Genomic DNA, 1,597 nt, shown 5'->3' with positions numbered 1-1,597 from the left:
GAAAAAGGCAGCGATTGGAGCCCAGCCAGCCCGCACCACCGCCAAACCGTTGCCACCGAGACCGCTCAGGAAAGATGGGGACACTGGACCTTCAACGAAGGAGAATTTTAAAGGTGGGGGGACATGAAAAAAATTATGTTCTCGAAATTTCGTTTAAAGGTGCCCCTCGAGGAGTTGAACTTGTTGGGGCGATGATTGAGGGTGCGGCGCAGCTACCGACTGAGCTACGCGGGGAAAGAGAAAGCGGTCGCCCGATTGCATACATAAAGGCGAGGACGACAGCGTCCCCCCCGAATTTTTTGCCTGGGAATGTTGGTTTGATTTTCGAATAATCAAACTAATTCGAGCCATTAAAAAATTAAAATTATCTCATGACCTGTAAGAGATATGAAAAACCTATCAACGGATAAAATTATTATCATAATATAACCAACATTTTATCCGTTGACAAATTTTTGATATCTCATACAGGAAATGCGAACTCCAAATTCTGTCAAACTACTCGGTCGGGGTACGGTAGCCGTGAAAAAATGGGAGATGTGTGCACACCGTGAAGCTAAAAGTTCAAAAACGATTTATCACAATTGAAAAAATGATCAATAAAGAACAATCAATTTTCAGACATCAACCTTCGCTTCTTCATTTTTCCTCTCCTCTTTTCTCTTCTTCATTTCTTCATAATAAGCGGATGGGAGTGCAAGGCCTTTCTGAAATTATTTTTTTATTCTTGTAATATATCGCAAAAACTACAGTAGCTATCAAATTAGTCAACTACAAAACTATAGAGCATAAAATTTTACACATTTTTTCAATTGACAAGTTTTGCATAGCTACCGTAGTTTTTGAGATATCCGGCTTTAAATTTTGAGGAACTATTGCGACTGGACCATCAATTTTAAAGATGTACAGCTCAAAAACTACAGTAGCTATCAGAAATTAGTCAACTACAATGTTAAAGAGTATAAAATTTTACACAAGTTTACATTTTTTGAAATTTTCCTAGTTACCGTAGTTTTTGAGATATGCGTCTTTAAATTTGGAGACTTCCTCCGACTTACCATGAACACTCGATGTCCGGGTTTTAGCGTATTCTTCTTCATTTTTCGACCAATTACCATGTCATAATTACTAACCACATCCAATGTACAAATATTGCCAATGAGGTTAGGCACACTAAAAAATTACTGTTTCAAAAAACAAAAATTTTCAGAACATTTTTTAAAAAAAATTATTTCGTTTTAAGTCTTTCATACCATACATTGCCGCACCGAATAGAATTTTTTGAATTGTTGTTTCGAATCCAATCATTTTCAATTATTTTTAAATTTTAGCTAAAATGTTTCATTTTCAGCCAAGAATTTCCAGCTTAAACCACCTAAATCGGAATTTCCAATTTTTCAAAAGTTCACGTTTTTCCAATTTTTGGTTTTTTGTCGAAACGAACAAACAGAGAAGAGGATCATCACATTTTTTTGTTCTGTTTCTCTAACCACTCTCTCATCTTTCCATACTATCTCTTCACTTTACTCTAGTCTCTGGTTGATTGATCTTGACATAGATATCCGTTTTTCTCCCTCCAATTTTTTTCAGTTTGAAA

Source organism: Caenorhabditis briggsae, assembly GCF_000004555.2.
Source record: "Caenorhabditis briggsae complete genome, chrIV, whole genome shotgun sequence".
NCBI lineage: Eukaryota > Metazoa > Nematoda > Chromadorea > Rhabditida > Rhabditidae > Caenorhabditis > Caenorhabditis briggsae.
The sequence above is the reverse complement of the archived record's forward strand: the minus strand, read 5'-3'. Positions refer to the sequence as shown.